This window comes from Arvicola amphibius, chromosome 17 (genome assembly GCF_903992535.2).
Source record: "Arvicola amphibius chromosome 17, mArvAmp1.2, whole genome shotgun sequence".
Classification (NCBI taxonomy): Eukaryota; Metazoa; Chordata; class Mammalia; order Rodentia; family Cricetidae; genus Arvicola; species Arvicola amphibius.
Genome location: NC_052063.2, coordinates 11197617 through 11216062, shown reverse-complemented (window position 1 = coordinate 11216062; position 18446 = coordinate 11197617). Strand labels below are relative to the sequence as shown.

At 45.4% G+C, this 18446-nt stretch overlaps 1 long non-coding RNA gene across 1 annotated transcript; it reads right to left on the bottom strand.

Moving 5' to 3' along the window:
* Nucleotides 1-1061: 1061 nt before the first annotated feature.
* Nucleotides 1062-18154, bottom strand: LOC119803646. Its single transcript, XR_005283685.1, has 3 exons — nucleotides 17932-18154; nucleotides 2144-2244; nucleotides 1062-1185 (listed from the first exon to the last, which is right to left on the bottom strand). It is a non-coding gene; the product is annotated as an uncharacterized LOC119803646 (long non-coding RNA).
* Nucleotides 18155-18446: the final 292 nt, after the last annotated feature.

Here is an 18446-nt window from a genome sequence, read left to right as displayed (position 1 = left end):
GATCTGATACCTTCACACCAATGCACATAAAATAATGCTCTTGTATCCTGTAAAGATTTGTTATTTGCATTGGTTTAATGAAATGCTTATTGGGCAGTGGCCAGGCAGGAAGTATAGGTGGAGAGGCCAGACTAGGAGAATTCTGGGAAGAGGAAAGGCTCAGTCTATAGTTGTCACCCAGATACAGAAGAAGCAAGATGAGAATGCCTCACTGAGTAAGGTACCAAGCCACATGGCTAACCATAGATAAGAATCATGGATTAATTTAAGTTGTAAGAGCTAGTTAGTAATAAGTCTGAGCTAATAGGTCAACCAGTTTATAATTAATATAAGCCTCTGTGTGTTTTGTTGGGACTGAACTGCTGTGGGACTAGGCAGGACAGAAACTTCCATTTACCACCTGGATCTCACTGATTCAACCACACTGACGGGCCAACAAGCCATTGGGATCTGCCTTCACTCTGGAAGTATGTACATGTCTGTGATGCTCAGGTTTTACACAGGTACTAGGGATGGGACTCAGTTCCTCATGTCTGTACAATAAAGCTGCAACCATTAATCCATCTCCTCAGCCCAGGAAAAGAATTATTTTGGTCCCAAGCTTTGGGAATCTTATTCTAAGATGGATGCACCTCACTCCATTGGACCAGAGGGAAGGTACCACACCATGGTAGGCTTGTGGAAAGAGATTACTGTAAAGCAAAATCACTTCCCCTGTAGTAAGGAAATGAAAAGGAAGAAGAGAGAAGGTTCTATGATCCTTTTCAAGAATGTTCACTGTTGAGGTTAGAGAGATAGCTCAGCAGTTACAAGAATTTGCTGCTCTTCTGGAAGATCAGAGATTGGTTCCCAGCACCTACGTCCATTGGCTCACAACCACCAATAACTTCACCTCCAGGGGGTCTAATATCTTCTGCTGGCCTCCACAGACATGAACCCATACGACAGACACACACACACACACACACACAGAGGGAGAGAGCTGGTTTGTTCAGGCATTTATTAGACAGATGGAAGGCAGACTAATATGTAAACAAGATATACAGTACCATTTTGGATGAGCAAGTGAACTGGCCTAGAACTCGCTGTAGCTTCCACATTTTGCTCTGCTCAAATCTCTTTTGGTCATCCAGAAAGGGACCTTTGTGTGCTCTTATTGTGGATTTCTCCAGGCTGCATGTAGTCCTGGGGAAAAGACCAGACAGTTCAGTTTTATTTAGCTTTGTGGGAAGAGAAAAAAGTCATTTCCATCTGAATCAGACCATTGTGTAAAGAAAAATTCCTGCCGAACCAGCTCCCGATCGGAACATAACATCCAAACAATGTATCGCACTCAGCAAATCCTCGACCCTGCACTGGGCCAAGGAACTGTTTGCGTCCTTTGAGCATGCTGCACTGGTAGCGCCCTCAAGATTGACAGCACTGGGTTTCTTGGAAAGTGGGTATCTTTCTGAGAATTGTTTCAGAAGAAAAGATGAAGCTAGAAGATACAACACTATGCAATAGGGACCGGGTAGATGGTTCTGTGGGGCAGGGCACTTGCTATGCAAGCATGAGGACCTGAGTTCAAACCCTCCTCACCCACAGAAAAAGCTGGGAGCGGCCTTGCAGGTACCAGTAACCCCAGCGTGATTGGGAGTAGAGCAGGAGGAGATTGTTCGGACTTGCTGGCTGCCGGCGTAGCTCCAGGTAAGCTAAGATCTCCTGCTTCAAAGGAGTAAGACCGACTGTCATAGAGCAGGATACCAGATGTCCCCTGGCCTTCACTCCTACCAACCTCTGCAATGTGTGCAGACACCACACACTTCTACACACGCACACATGCACGCACACACGCAAGCACACAGACAGAGGATAAAAGAAGCGGAGGAATACTCTGCAATAAAATAGGCTTCCGGAATGAAAAGCATCACTATGAGGCATTTCACTGCTTGACTGACCAGAGCGAGGTGCTCAGGGTTTTGTTTTAATAAGCAAACTGTTATTCCTGCTGTTCAGGGATATTTCGGTTACACTTCCTCCTCAAACCTCCACATGCATATGGTGGTGAAATGATTCATCTAGGGACTGGAGAGAGATGACTCAGTTCTTAAGAGCACTGGCTGTATTTCCAGAAGACCTGGGTTAGATTCCCAGAACTCACCTGCTGGCTCACGATCGTCTGTACCTGCAGTCCCAGGGGATCCAATGCTCTTTTCTGGCCTTTGTAGGCACCAGGTACACACATAGAAGCCGACAAAATACCTATACACATAAAATGAAATAAGAAATTTAAAGGATGATTAATCCAATCTTACATCCATCCACATAACAGGAAGAAGCCACTTCCCCACTTGACTCTCTAAAGAACAAAAGGACACGAGGATGGTCTTCCTTCTTTAGCTGTGACTGTGATTTTGATAAGAAGAGAACAGAGGAAGGCTAGTATGTTAAATAGGCTAATGTCAATCTTTATCGCCCCTCAATTACTTTGACTCATATCAGACAAGTGAGTTATTTTGAAAACTCTTATAGAAAGAATAGAAGGATGCTTGCCTAGCCTTTATTCGGGGACACATGACCCTTGAAGAGGGAGTCAAAACTGATGATATACATTAGAAAGTCTAACAAAAATTGTTTTTTCTTTCTTTGGTTTTTCAAAACAGGATTTCTCTGTAGAGCCTGTCTGAGAACTCACTCTGTAGACCAGGCTGGCCTCAGACTCACAGAGATCTGCCTGCCTCTGCCTCCTGAGTGCTGGGATTAAAGGCATGCGCCACCACTGCCCGACCATGCCCAAATAGTCTTAAGTTTCTCAGATCCATTAATACAGAGAGTATGGTCGTGAGGGTGAATGGCCCACAGAGGCTCATGTGTTTGACGACTTCATCCCCAGTTAATGAAGCTTTGGGGGAAGGATTGGGACATAAGACTGGCTTTGTTGGAGGAGGTGTGTCACAAGGGAGGGGTGTGGACGCTGAGGTTTCAGAAGTGTCCTGCCATCCTCTGTCCCCTCAGTGAGTTCTCTGTCCCCTCAGTGCTGTTTGAGAGGTGAGTTCTTAACTGTTCTATGCCATCGCCAAGCCATTGTGGACTCTAATCTTCCGGATCTGCAATCCAAATTAAACTTTCTTTTACAAGTTTCTTTAGTCATAGTGTTTTATCCCAGCAATAGTACAGATTGTAATTCTATTCTTTTTTTTTAAATTTTATTTTTATTTTATGTGCACCGGTGCTTTGCCTACATGTATGTCTGTGTGAGGGTGTCAGGTCCCCTAGAACTGAAGTTACAGACAGTTGCAAGCTGCCATGTGGGTACTGGGAATTGAACCCGTTTGTTTTGGAAGAGCAGTCAGTGTCCTTAACCACTGAGCCATCTCTCCCGCCTCAGTAATTCTATTCTTGCATGTTTATTCTAAAGAATGAATAATAAATATAGACAGGGTCTATAACAGTCAGTCCTTGCTTATCACAGGTGATATGTTCCAATACTTCCAGTAATTACAGATAGTAGCAAGTCATATTTTAATCCATCAATACTTATGACAGTTTAACTTATACATTAGGCAAAATAAGGTATTAACTACAATAACTAGTAATAAAGAGAATGATTGTAATACACTGTAATAAAAGTTACTTCAAAATTATGAATTATTCTAGAAATTTCTATCTAATGTTTTTGGACTATTACTGACTAAATGGAACCAACATGAATGTATGTCATTTTATAATCAGAAATAATTATTTAAAATTAGCTGGAGAGCCGGGCGGTGGTGGCGCACACCTTTAATCCCAGCACTCGGGAGGCAGAGGCAGGCGGATCTCTGTGAGTTCGAGGCCAGCCTGGTCTACAAGAGCTAGGTCCAGGACAGGCTCTAAAAAAGCTGCAGAGAAACCCTGTCTTGAAAAACCAAAGAAAAAAAAGTAAAATTAGCTGGAGAGCAGACAAGTTCCATCTTCCCGGCTTCTCAGGCTACAGGCCCTGGTTCCTCCTAACAAGACCAAGGGCCAGGTGTTCTCCCCTTACTGAGTTTGGTGGTTAAGAACATCCAGCCCGTGGTCCCCACAGAGAGAGTCATTTTGTAGGAAGATGGAAGTGGTCAGGAGTGTCATAGGGGTGCAGAAATATGATAGGGGAATCATTTATGTTGACAACAAGATGATGAAATGCTTTAATACCTCGACAGGAAGAAAAGCATCCTACCTAATGTGCTTTCTCTCCTATTCAAGAAAATCTGAAAACAGCTGAGTTTCCCCAGCCAGCACTGCCAGGCGATTATAATCTGGGAGACATTTTCCCAGGACCGCAGTGGATCTTCTGGAAGTGCAAAGATCACGTGAAGATTACGACATCCTGTTCGGGCTGATTGAAGGGGTGTGCCTCCCTGCGCAGTCTGCCTAGAAGTGGATTGACATCCAGCGCACACAAGTCTCTCCTTCCTCCAAGGATGGGCTTCTGCGGACAACCAGGCTGGAACAAGATGGTTCTTCCTGACACTAGAAGCTCTGTGACTTGAACCTCAGACAGTCTGCTCCTAAGAGCCTCCTCGAGCCCTTGCCTTTCCTGAGGCATTGGCTGGAAGCCCCCAGATGTCTGGAAATCCTGGCATCTAAGGGTTAGAGGACAGGAATCCTCTCCCGGGTTCCAGATATTTCTTATTTATTTATTTATTTATTTATAATGAAAAAATGGCCTGAGAAATAAAGATCAACATTTAAGAAAGTATCCTAGGTCAAGATGACACTTCTGGACAGGCATTATACAGAGGGACGAAGATAAAGACCACCCCATGAAACCCCAAACTTGACCTTGGATCATCGTGGACTCTCTCAGTGGAAGCAGGCTCCATTTCCAGTATCAAGGGAGTCTTTTATACGAAGACAGTTGTTAATAATAATTATTGAGCATTTGGGGTGTGTTTTTTGCTTTTGTTTTTTTCGAGGGTGGTTTCAGGGTCTTTTAAGAATTGTAAGCGTTTCTCTCTTTCACCGTTTTGATGGGCACAGAATTAGAAACATTTGAACCTCATTAGCCTCAATTCAAAGACTTATTTGAGGCACCTGCCACTTCAGCCTGGTTTCCTATTTTGAAGACAGCGATTGTAGACATTCTTGAAAAGCATCTGCCGGTACATTTCAGTTTGTTTTCAAGAAAGTATCTCCTGGCCAATGTGTGCTGTAGTGTCTGATTTAAATAGGAAATGCAACAGAACTAGACATAGAAGCCCATCCCTTCCTCTCTCTCTCTCTCTCTCTCTCTCTCTCTCTCTCTCTCTCTGTGTGTGTGTGTGTGTGTGTGTGTGTGTGTGTGTGTGTGTATGAAGATAGTGGGTTGAAAGCCATATCTGAATCACAGGCTATACATGTTAAGTAGAAACTGGGGGCTTCCCTATAAATAGCATATTAAACATGAGATCAGGACAGAGCTATCAAAGTCCAGAGTCATCCCTAGCCCTGAAGCCTGTACTGTACCTTGTGGGTCCCCCATATTGTGAAGCCTGTACTGCACCTTGTGGGTACCCCATATTGTGAAGCCTGGAGAAAGTGTTACCATTTTTGGAAATTCTCTTTAAGAAAATGATTCCAAGTCAGACAATGGTGGCACATGTCTTTAATCCCAGCACTTAGGAGGGAGGCAGAGGCAGGTGGGTTTCTGTGAGTTCAAGACCAGCCTGGTCTATAGAGAGAGTTCCAGGACAGCTAGTGCTGTTATACAGAGAAACTCTGTCTCAAAAAAAAACCAAAAACAACAACAAAAAAACCAAAACAAAACAAAAAAAAGAAAAGAAAGAGAAGAAAAGAAAGAAAAATAAAGAAAGAGAGAAAGAAAGAAAGAAAGAAAGAAAGAAAGAAAGAAAGAAAGAAAGAAAGAAAGAAAGAAAGAAAGAGAAAGAAAGAAAATCAATTTTGGATGTTGAACAAAAACAAGAAGATATGGCATGATTAATAAACACACAATATACTAAACCCAGCTGCATGTTCTCAGGAAAACTTCCTCTTGGCTGGGTCCCCAAAAGTCCAGCACTATTCCAAAGTCCATACCAATCAATACTTTACAAGAATACACAGAGACAGCCAATGCATTTAAACATACAGTGAGGTGTTGGTGGAGTGTTGCCATGTGGTTGTGGCCCACAGTAAGGTTCTGTTGGTGTGTGTCTCCTGCATCTGTCTCTCACAGCGGCTCTATGGCTCTATGCAGAGGGGTATCCCACATCACCTCTGCATGCTGTGAATGCCATTGGTTAATAAAGAAGCTGCTGGGCGGTGGTGGCGCACGCCTTTAATCCCAGCGCTCGGGAGGCAGAGAGGCAGATCTCTGTAATCTCGAGGCTAGCCTGGTCTACAAGAGCTAGTTCAAGGACAGGCTCCAAAGCTACAGAGAAACCCTGTCTTAAAAAACAAAATAAATAAAGAAGCTGCTTGGGCCTATTACAGCACAGATTAGGGCAAGGCAGGAGTTCCAGGCAGACAGAGGAGGAGAGAATAGGTGGAGTCAGGGAGACGCTATGTAACCACCAGAGGAGAGAGATGTCAAACTTGCAGGTAGGCCGCAACCTCATGGTGATGCACAGATTAATGGAAATGGGTTAATTTAAGATGTAAGAGCTAGCTAGAAATATCCACAAGCTAATAGGCCAAGCAGTGATTTAATTAATACAGTTTCTGTGTGACTATTTTGGTTCTGGGCAGCTGGGAACAAACGAGCAGCCTCTGACTACAGAATCCCACATCCGTGAGGGATGCCAATGGGAGAGATAGGACTGAGAAAGGGACCAAGGTAGCACTTGGTGCACTGGTCAGCTTTCCCTCACAAATACCTGAGGTGACTAATTCATGAAGAGGTGATTTTACTTTTGCTCCTAGTTTTGACCTTAAAAAATATTTTCTACATTTCTTTATTTACTCTTGTGCTATGGTTCACATATGGAGGCCAGAAGATAACTTTCAGGAGTTGGGCCCTGGGATACTAACGTTGCTCAGCAGTCTCTGCTGCAAGCATCTTTGCTGGCCAAGCCATCTCTCCAGCCCCAGCTCACAGTTCTGAAGTCCCAGTCCTTGCAATCATGGCCCCATTGTACTGGGTGCGGGGCAAGGCCATGCATTCTGTGGGAACACATGGCAGAACAAAATTGCTTAGGCCTTGGCTGGGTAGCAAGAGAGAAGGGAAAAAGCTTTGGCCTCTACAAGACACCTTCAAGGGTGTACCCCTAAGATTCATAATATTGTCAACCAGACAGGATCTAGAATCACTTTTGAGACAAATCTCTAGGCACGTGTGTGAGTGATCATGTAGATTAGGTTAACTGAATTTCTTACATACGTATAGGATGAGTTACATACATATATACAACAAAATTCAAAATGCAGTTTCTATTGAAAAAATATCACTTGCACCACCATGAAGTTAAAAAATATTATAGGCACTCTGTGTATAATAATGAAAAATTGGAACTCAAATGTGGGCAGCACTATTACCTAGACTGATGTCTTTCATTAAATGGAGGAAGCTGGCTGACCACCAGGGTTAATGACTCTCTGCTTGCTGGCTGTGGACCCAACAGGACGAGCTGGCTCAAACTCCTGCTTCCATGACTTTGCCACCATGGTGAGGAGTATCCTCAAACCCTTAAGCCAGAACTAACCCTTCTCTTAAGCTGTTTCTTGCCACTATTGTGGCAGCAACAAGACTGGTAATCAATAACAAGCCCCAGATGGCTTTTAAGACCTCCCGCCAGGTCCCATCTTTTAAAGGTTTCACTGCTTCCCAACAGCGGCACAGCCTGGGCACCGAGACTTAACATGGGGGCAATGGCACAGGCTGGGCACCAAGATTTAACATGGGGGCTTGGGTATACTTTCGAGATCCGATGACAACACCCCCTCACTCCATAATAAAATTCTACAATAGCAACCTAAAGAGAGCACTCCAAGAGCAATGAATGGACTCGTGTGTGTGTGTGTGTGTGTGTGTGTGTGTATGGCTCAGTAATGGGTTAGATGGGAACAGTGTTAAGCAGTTCATTGAAGCTGCTTCCAGTTTTTCATTATTATACACAGAGTCCCTGACTTACAATGGCTTGCCTGAAAAAAAATCCATTAACTTCATGGTGGTGTGAGTACTATATTGTTCAATAGAAACTACACATTGAATTTTGAATTTGGTTGTATATAGGTATGTATCCTTATATTATGGGCTCGTCATAATATCCTGACTGGTGAACCAGTTCCTTAACTAAACACACACACACACACACACACACACACACACACCCCTTTTGTCCCTCTGACCCTTTGCCATAATTACCATCTGGAGACCTCCCGAAAGGCTCTGGCATATATACCTTACTTTTCTGATTAGGGACATGAGCAGATTACAAATGTTCAATGCATAAAGCCAAGTATTGGGAATTTGCTTTATGGGCCTGCTTCTCCTCTGTTATCAGTCGAATGCAGAATTTCCTCTTTCTTCCTTTTTTTCCCCTTCCCTTTTCTATCTCCTAGAAATGGCAGAGAGAAGCTGCTCTGGGTGGCTGCGAAGCAATGGACGCCCCCGTGATGACCCTGGGATCGCGAACGCGGGCACGGGAATTTGCTATCAGTGTTCGTTATCGGATATTACGGTGCAGAGCAAGTTTAAGCTTTCTTGGAAAGCGGCTTTTCAGTGAAACTAGGACAGTATTCTTAATTTATTACCCAATGAAAGTGTCTGCCAGAGAGAGGATGGCTTCAAGGGTCCGACAGCCTGGGAAATGAAAGAGCCGGTTCTACTTTCTGGACACACTGTAAGCCATCTGCTCGAAGAGTAACTGTCCCCTGGTGAATTGACCACTTTTTTTTATTCGACTATTTATTTTACATCCCAGCTGTAGCCTTCTCCCACATCCTCCCCTCCCATTCCTGCTCCCCATTCTCCCCCTCCCACCACCCAAACCCCTCCCCTTTCATCCCCATCCAGGAAAGGGCAGGTCTCCTGTAAGTATCAATAAAACATGGCATATCAGGTCACAGTGAGACCAATCACTGCCCCATGTATTAAGGCTGAGCAAAGGGACCCAGCATGAGGAGTAGGGTCCCAGAAGCCAGTAAAAGAGGACTTGACCACTTTTTCGTCACCAAGACCTGTCCAGAGGCGGTTTTGAAATGCCCCCCCCCCCAACTTTCTATAACTCTCAGGTAGCCCCCCCCCTTTTTCAAAGGAAACTGGAAGCATTGGCTTCTTTTCTTTTTTTGTCTGTCATAAGCAATCATCACATACTGGGTAATTTAGAAACATGGAAATTTATTTTCTCACAGTTCTAAAGGCCAAGAGCCTATCATGTGCCAGCAAGATCGGATCCATTCTCAGGTCCAGAGGGAGAATCAATTTCCCACCTCTCTCAGAGCCTCTGGTGGCTGCTGCAAGATTTGTGATCCAGGACTCAGGGAACTTTCTCCAGGGGATCATTGAGATAAAAACTAAGGCTAAAACACGAACACAGAGGCACCGTTTTATCTGGAAGGAAATCGGAGGTGAGGAAAAGGGGCCACACTGATGGTGGGAGGTTTAAGCTGCCCACAGAGAGAGGAAAGGCAACCTCTTCAGTTTCGGGAGTGATCTGAGGGTTTGATAGTCACGAGGAAGTTTCCTCATGGCTTGAGGGGACTTTCCTGCGCAAGACACCTATCCATGTCTAGTTTGTCCTTGAAGACATCCTGATACTATCTGGGATCTTTTGCCATAAGATAAAGACCAGAGGCAAGCTTGTTGACAAGAAGGAGGGAAACTCTGGTGGGTAACAGGTTTGATGGTTTAAGGGCATGAGAACCTATGTCTGCTTTTTCCGCGAAAGTCCCCCCCCCCCCTTCTGTCTCATTTGTATGTGTCAATCCTCCTCCATCTCCATGTGCCTCTCTTGCTCCCCTCCACTTTCCCCTTCTCTTCACACTGTCATTGGACTTAGGACCCAACCTAAACCAGCATGCTCTTCTCTGGAGAGAGCCCTCCATTAATGACGCCTGCAAAGATTCTTTTGCCAAATCAAGTCACATTCACAGGTTCCAGGGACTGGAACACGGACGTATTTTTTGAGGGACAACTCAACCCACTTCTTAAATCTTCCTAATCATCCAGCTCTATATTCCCCAGATGGGGGAGTGAGGTAGATTCTTCCAGGGGTAGCACGCTGACTCTTCCCAAGTTAACTCCACTGCTGTTGTGTTGGAGAATTCCAAGCCCCCACCTCTCCAGCCCCCACCCCCGTATTTGAAGCTGTTACATCTTTAGTGAGGTGATTAGATTAAATGAAGTCACTGGGGCGGTTCCCTAACGCAATCTGACTGGTGTCTTTAGCAGAGAGGGAAATGAGGTCACCGGAAAAGATGGCTATCTGCAAGCCAAACAGAAGTCTCAGGCGCAATCATCTTTGCTGGGAACCTGACCTCAGGCTTCCAACCTCTGAGACCATGACAAAGCAAACTGCATTAGTCTTTCGGTCTGTGGTGCTTGACCATGACAGTCCTTCCAGTGAACCCAAGTGCTACAAACCCACTCTGTGTGCAGAGGCATATCCTGCCAGGCTCTCTGGAGAGAGCTACCACATTAGAAAAGAAGACCCAAAGCAAGGCATTCTGTTTCTTGTAATGTCTCAAGGATGGGGCTTGTTATATTATATTATTATTATTATTATTATTAATTATTATTATTATTTTGGTGGAGTAGATGACAGGGTCTCACTATGTAGTCTGGGCTGGCCTGGAACTCACTGTGTAGATCAGGCTGGCCTCGAATTCATAAAGATCTACCTGCATCAGCTTCCCTAGTTTTGGGATTAAAGATGTGGCCACCATGCCTGGCTTCATCTACGTCTTCTGGTTTTCTGATTAACAGTGTTGTTTCCTGGTGTCCGTAACATAACAGGGTGGATCCTTAGGCACAGCGCTTCTCTGCCTCAGTAGATCCTGTGGTGTAATGGAACGGTTTATAAAATTCTAGAAAAGGATTGACTGGTTTGATGTGGGTTTTTAGTCTCAGAGCCAATGTTCATGATCTAAGAGCTTGGGTAATATCTTTATCACTATAGGAAGGCACACTCATCCCTATAGCCAGCAAATTAGGGCGTCACACCTGGAAATTCTATCTGAACTCTACCTCACCGGCCCTAAGCATGTCACTTTTAACATCGGCGAGAATGTCTCAGGTGGAGTGCAGGCTTGGAAGTCAACAGAGGAGCTAAGGAATGAGGGGAGAATGAGGAAAGTGAGAGGCAGAGTCAGAAGCCAAAGAGAATTGGGACTTGTGTGGAACAGCGTGAAGGCTAGAGGTACACTTTCACCCTTCATGGGTCCTAGATCGGGAGGCTCGAAGGATGGTAACCTAGCTCAGGGGACGCAGCACTGAGAACTTAGGAGGCATAAACACAGTTTGGGTGTGTGCTGACTAAGTTTGTGTAAACTTGAGATGGGCTTGAATCATCTGAAATTGAGAAAATGTCTCCATAACATTGGGCGGTAAGCAAGCGCGCAAGGCATTTTCTTAACTAGTGATTGATGGGGAGAGCAGAGACCATTGTGGGTGGGACCACCCCTGGGTTGGTAGACCTGGGTTCTATAAGAAAGCAGTCTGAGCAAGCTAAGGGGAGCAAGTCAGTAAGCAACACTTCCTTCATGGGCTCTGAATCAGCTCCAACCTCCGGGTTCCTGGTCTGTTTGAGTTCTTGTCCTGACTTCCTTCAGTGATGGACTAAGATGTGGAATTGTAAGCCAAATAAACCCTTTCCTTCCCAGCTAGCTTTGGGTCATGGTGTTTCATCACAGCAATAGAAACTCTAAGACAGGGGGCCTACCTAACGTCTACTGAATCAGAAACTCTATGGTGGGGCCCTATAGGCTGTGTGTGTGTGTGTATGTGCATGTTCATGTGTGTGTACGCACATGTGTGAGGAAGCCAGAAGTTGATATCAGGTGTTTTTCTCAATCACTACCTTATTTATTTGTTTTTTTGAGACAGGGTTTCTCTGTAGCTTTGGGGCCTGTCCTGGAACTCACTCTATAGACCAGGCTGGCCTGGAACTCACAGAGATCTGCCTGTCTCTGTCTCTCAAGTGCTGGGATTAAAGGCATGCGCGCCACCACTGCCTGGCTTTACCTTCTATTTTCAGACAGGGTCTCCCACCAAACCCGAAGCTCATCAATTCTGCTAGACTTGGTGACCAGCGAACCACAGCGGTCCTTCTGTCTCTACCTCTCCAGTTCTGGTGTTAGAGGTGTGTGTCGCTACACCTGACTTTCTACATGGACGCTGGGGATTGAACTCAGGGCTTCGAGCTTGTGTAGCAAACACTTTACTGCCTACGTCTGTATTTCAATAAGCCCTCCAGATGATCCGGATGCAAGTTGACATTTGAGGACCGCTGCAGAGAGGAGCAAGCTTCCCAGAACTGGGCTGTGCTCTCATCTTCCCCAGGGAGACATGTGTGCCTGCTGTTAATGCGTTTCTTCCAGCCAAACCGTCAGGAAGCAAGCAGTCAGGCTGGGTGGACACGGAGGGGCCAAAGGCATACATTTCTATAAAGCAAGCAAGGAGAAAAGGATGCTTGCTTCAGGGCAGTCCCTGCTGCCTGAGTGTCAACTACTTGACGTCTTTCCTTTTCTCTGAGTGACACAGTAGAACACGGATCTTCCCGCAAGATGAACCTGCCACACTCCCAAGACTGTCACACAGTGGCACTTCCCGCGGCGCTTGGTGTCTTTACAGTTGAAAACCTTCTAAAACAGACCCGACCCTTTGTCGCCTACAGACCAGGATCATCCTAAGGGGCCGGATCTCGGGAAGATTTACCATCTTTATGAACCCCTCTGACTCGAATTCTGATTTGATTGGAGAGGCAAAGACTGGGATACAAGGAGTTCTCCCTGACTTCTGGGGTTTGTGTGTGATCTCAGAAGGACCGTGTCTGTGGCATATCCCAGTAGGTAAATCTGTGGCTCATGTCCCATTATAGCTGATATGTGAAAGCTGACGCGTGAAACTGGGCGGGCAGTTGCGTGAAGGGTGGCATGTTGTTAAAGGCACAAAGACGACACAGCTGCTTAGGTCAGTGTTTTGTCCCTAAACCTGGAACAGTCACAGCACGTGCTATAAACGCACTAAAAGAAAGGTCTCATCATCTCACCAACCTGAACCTTGGTGCTTGGGGACCCATAGCTCTTTGGTTCCCGTTCTGAGCATCAGTCCTCTCCATCAGGGACCATAAACGTAGCTAATGTCGGCCACGTTGACTCCACAGTTTGGAGAGGAGATGCAGGGTGGAAGTGCACATTTCCCCGCGTAGAAGTTACTTCGAGATGGTGATAGCGGATCACCAATTCAAGCGAGGGGTCTTTGTGTGTGTGGAGCCTCGCGCATCTGAACAAATCTGACCTTGTGCGTCTGTTTCCTACGGTGAGAATGTCCCGTGATGCTGCTTGTTCAAGGAGAATCGGAGACATAAGGAGTCGATTAAATCTCACAGGGGACGTCAGAGCAGAGCTCTCCCAGCTGACCCAAGAATCTCCGAGGGGAGACTATGGTGCCTCTGGTGAGCCACTGAGCCATTTCTTACACAGTGTACTGATGGAGGAGAGTTATCTGTCTATGTTTCTTTCATTGGTTAATTAATAAAGAAAACTGCCTTGGCCCTTTAAGAGACAGAAAATTAGGTAGGTGGAGTAGACAGAACAGAATTGTGGGAATAAGGAAGTAGAGTGGGGGAGATGCTTCAGGCAGTCGCCATAGGAGTCTCCATGCTGCTCCTCTCCAAGATGGACGCAGGTTAAGATCTCTCCTGGTAAGCCACACCTCGTGGTGCTACCCAGATTACTAAATATGGGTTAAAGGAAGATGTGAGAATTAACCAATAAGAGGCTGAAACTATGGGCCAGGCAGTGTTTTAAAAGAATACAGTTTCCGTGTAATTATTTCGGGTGTAAAGCTAGCCGGCAGCCGGGTGGTGGGATGCAGCCCGCCGTTCCTTCTACAGTGTACTCAAGATAGAAACCCACTGGAGAATAGACCCCATACGCTCATATATTTGAATGCTTGGTCCCAGTTGGTGGAACTGTTTGGGAATAACTAGGAGGTGTAGGGTTTTTTTTTTTTTTTTTTTCGTTCTTTGGAGGCCCGCCACTCAGCTCCCAAATAAATTCACAGAGACTCATTCTTACTTATGAATGCCCGGCCTTAGCTTGGCTTGTTTCTAGCCAGCTTTTCTAACTTAAATTACCCTATATTACGTTAACTACATTTTGCTTCTGGGCTTTTTACCTTTCTTTATTCTTTTTTTTTTGTTTTGTTTTGTTTTTTTGTTTTTTCGAGACAGGGTTTCCCTGTAGTTTCTAGAGCCTGTCCTGGAACTAGCTCTTGTAGACCAGGCTGGCCTTGAACTCAGAGATCCGCCTGCCTCTGCCTCCCGAGTGCTGGGATTAAAGGCGTGCGCCACCACCGCCCGGCTACCTTTCTTTATTCTATATGTCTTTCTTTCCTTCTTACTCCGAGGCTGGCTGTGTGCCTTGGGTTTCTGGCCCCTGGCATCCTCATCTCCTTTTCTTGCTGCTTCCTCTTCCCTGGATTTCAACTTCTGTTTCTTTCCTCTGCCTGCCAGCCCCGCTTATCCTTTATTAGACCAATCAGGTGTTTTATACAGCCAAAGTAACATAGCTTCGCAGAGTTAAACAAATGCAGAATAAAAGAATGCAGCACATCTTTGCATCATTAAACAAATGTTCCACAGAGTAAACAAATGTAACACATCTTAAACTAATATTCCACAGTAAGGAGGTGTGTCCTTGGTGGAGGAGGTGTGTCACCGGGTGCCGGCTTCAAAACCATTCCCAGTTGACTCTTTGCCTCGTGCTTGTGGATCAGATGTAAGCTCTCAGTTACTGCTCCAGCTCCATGCCCGCCTGCCTGCTGCCATGCTCCCTGCCTTAATGATCATGGGCTCTAACCCTCAGGAACTGCAGAGCTCCCCAATTAAATGCTGTCTTTTATAAGTTGCCTTGCTTGTGGTATCTCTTCACACCAATAGAAAAGTAACTTAAGACACCTTCATAGGATTAGTTGTATCCAGGAAAGGGAGGAAAGACCCTACTTGTTTGCACAGCTCAGAGACACAGTCCCTAACATGAAACCATCATCCCCTGCCCTCGAATTTGATCCACAGAAGACCCTGAGTTAGATCCACACTTCAAGGACATGGGAGTGGTTCTCCAAAGAGCAATGGAGACTATAACAGGATGCCAAATCGAGACAGGCTTCTGCCTTTCTGGACTTGTCTAAATGCCTTGAATATCCCTCAAGCAGGTTCCTTGGTGACTCTGTGCATTCCAAAGACCATTCCTACAGTGTCTGCTTATTAAAATGTCTGTCGTCTAGACATTTGTCATCTCTCATCAAGTCTAGCTCAGTACAGATGAGCAGGTCTCTGACAATGCTATAGAATGGCTGTCCAGAGAACTTAGAGTTGTATAAAGAGTTTGAAGAGGATGTATTCAAACACCATCTTTCCTTTTTTTAAAGCCCTGATACATATTCGTTATATTATAGCATTAGATTTCACAAAGACAATTTCTTTCAAATATATCATGTACGTTAACTATATTCATGTCTCTCATTTCTCCCCTTAGTCACCTCTCCCCCTTTCTCTCCCTCCTAGTCTCCTTCCTTGCCCCATCTCCCTTCTGCTTCCATGTCATACATGCATATGTACATACATATGCATCAGGTATATATGTGTGTGCTTTCTGTCTCTGTAATAAAAAAACCCAGGACCCACAAATATAAACAAGTTTTGTTTTGTTTAAAGAAAAGCTTTATCATTTTCACAGACTATGTCAACTGCTAGCCTGATTCTGGTTTGCTTGCTGTTCACAAGCCTGCCAAGAGAAGGCTTTTGTGGGGGCACCACTAAATAGATATTTCATTTTTATTATGATTTTTCTTTACTCGTGAGAATTCCATACATGTATACAATGAAATATGATTGTAGCCAACCCTAAGAGACCTTATTTAGCTATAAAATATATTATGTCATGTACTATATATTATAGTTTCTTTTTTAAAAACCATTTCCAGGACCCCATAGCCTCTCCCTGGGGAAACAGCAGAGAGAGCCTGTGTTTTAGGCAAGCTCATCCCATGTTTGGGTGCTGGTGGGCACAGTAGCTCCCAGCAGGAAGGAGAGTCCCAAGCATTTACAATTGAAACAGAGGTGTTCGGAGCTGAAGAGGAAGAGGCCCCACCCCTGCCCTATCAGCTTGATTCGTGGGAACGGAAGCAACTCTTCCCCACGAAGTATAGTCAAAGTTACAAGCCCGTTCTCTGAGTCAAGGTTATTGAGTTATCTGCTTTGAAAAGAAAGAGAGAGACGGGGGAAGGAGGGAGAAAGGGATGGAGAGAAAGAGAAAATGACAGAATCTCAGATAGCTCAGACTGATCTCCAACAAGGTGTATAGCCAAGGATAACATTGAACTGGTAATCCCCCTGCCTCCACCTTCCAAATTCTAAGATTACAGGTATGTACCATTGTAACCTCTGAGTTGATGTTCTGATCTGGAGTATATGGTGTAAGAGTAGGAAAGGGAAGCCCCCTGTGGAAAGCAGAGCCAAGTCTCTTAGACTGCCCACAGAGATCTTTTCCCAACCACTGGATCTTGTTTGAGGGCCACATGGCAAAGGGAGGTGACCTTTAAGTGAGGAGAGTATCCTGGACCACTGGGGAGCCACAGTGGGATCCTAGGGGGTCCTTCAAAGTGGAAAGGAATGAACAGGGGCAAAGGAGAGAGAAAAGACTATACCTGGATGGTGTTAGCTTTGAAGGGCGGCTTTATAGCCAAGGAATGTGGGAAGCTGCTAGAAACTGAAGAGGGCAGGCAAAGACACTTTACAGCAGGCTTCTAGAAGGAGCAGAGCCCTGTTGACACCTTCACGCTAGCCTAGTGAGACCCAGTTTGGACTTCTGAGTTCCAGAACTTTAAGATTCTCAGTCTGTGTTGTCTGGAGTCACTGCTTTGACGGACATTATGATAGTAACAACCGAAAACCACAACACCCCCAACAACAAAAAAGAAAGTGTTCTTTCCAGAAGGAAGGAGGTGCTGGACGGGAAAGTAGGCTTTAGGGAAAGTAGGCTGGAGCAGCTGCATCTATGGACCAGTCTCTGGGCATCCTGTTAGGGATTTTCTAAGAGGAGAAGAAATCTGCTCCCCGTCACATCCACGGTCATGTGCATCTGTTCCTTAAAGAAATGCTCACAGTGCCCGTGAGCAAGGGCAGGAAAGTCTGTGTGCCCTGCACAACCTGGGCAGCTGTTTCCTTCCTCCACTGCTGGTTGCCAGGAGCAAGTTACTCAATCTTTGTAGGCGTCAGTGAGGTGATGACAGTTATCTGATTTTTTTTTTATGACGATTAAAGATGTATACCTATAAAGAACTCTGCCTCACTGCTGGCACATAGGGGACACTTAAGAAATCCTACTAGTAATTCTAGTGACATCTGGTAATATAGTATAATTCTGGCCTTGGAGCCAGACTGCTTGGGTGTGGAACCTACCTTTGCCTCTTGGGATGTCTGTCAGGGCAAGTGATATTATCTCTTCACCCACTTTTGTTCTTATGCAAAATGCAAATGTTATGAGCATTACCCCCCGTAGCTGCGAGGAGGAGTGGGATTAAAACCATTAAAGCGCCAGCTAGCGCTTCATAGATACGATACACGCCATCTTCCACCATCATTGTCCCCTTTAGCGCAGGGTCACCCTCACTCTGGGTGGTTAATAACTAAACAAGCTTGGTGGCATCTCGCACAATCCCAAGACCTTTCCAGACACTGCGGAGGAACATTATCATTGTTCTTCCGATCAGGAAGCAAGATGTGGTAATACTCCGTCACGCTGCTGCAAAGAACCGTGGGAAGTCCGTTATCCTAAACACACCTCGCGTTGGAACCGGGATGCAGGGAGTGTTCAACGTCATGGTCTCCTGTGCGGTCCTGTAGAAGTGTCTGGCTGACCTGAGGATTTCACGCTTGGTAAGGCGGTGAGAACATTAGGTTAAGAAGCCCTGTGAACTTCCTGTTGAGAGAAATCCTTTCCACTCTACCAAGAACTCTCACTTAAGTAGATAACCGACAGGAAATACGACAGCCCGTTCGTAAACCAGCCTTTGATGGCAACAGCTGATTTAATCAAAACATTCTGGTGCTTCCTCCACCCCTCCCCCACATGAGCCCACACAAAGGATGAACCAATCCAGCTGTGGAAAAAAATATTTGTTTAACTTTGCCACATTTGTTTGCTCGTAGGGACTGTTTAACTTGATTGGGCGGAGCAGTTGGAAAGAGAGGAATACCCGAGGCCCTCTATGACTCTGACAAGTAGCAGGAATGCCAGCAGCCTGGCGGCATTTCCCTCTCAACCTGTGTGTGACAGTTCCTCAAGTTCCTTGTGTT